Below are 324 nucleotides of genomic sequence, written 5' to 3' on the forward strand. Positions count from 1 at the left end.
GGAGTCATCCTGGCTATGCTCTATAGTTGAATTTACAGCCTTGCCGTTGTTAAAAATACCTTAATGATGTATTTCAAGAATTATTGTCTACAGGGTGCCCCCTGTCGCCGCTGAATGCCACGTGAAACGCCGGCGGAAACTCCTTGCCATTCTGGGTGAATCGGGGACGCCGAGGGCCGAGGTCCCTCGTACTCGATTAATGTTGTTCTGTCCATGTGCCAACTCCTTATAAGGTATGTGAGCCAGTTAGGAATCATATTAGTATAGATTGTCTTGAAACAGTGGCTCTCCGCCCTTCTGGACGCAGCCCAGGGCGTTGCATGA

This window comes from Eimeria mitis, genomic scaffold (assembly GCF_000499745.2).
Source record: "Eimeria mitis Houghton genomic scaffold, Emh_scaff4949, whole genome shotgun sequence".
In the NCBI taxonomy this organism is placed as follows: Eukaryota; Apicomplexa; class Conoidasida; order Eucoccidiorida; family Eimeriidae; genus Eimeria; species Eimeria mitis.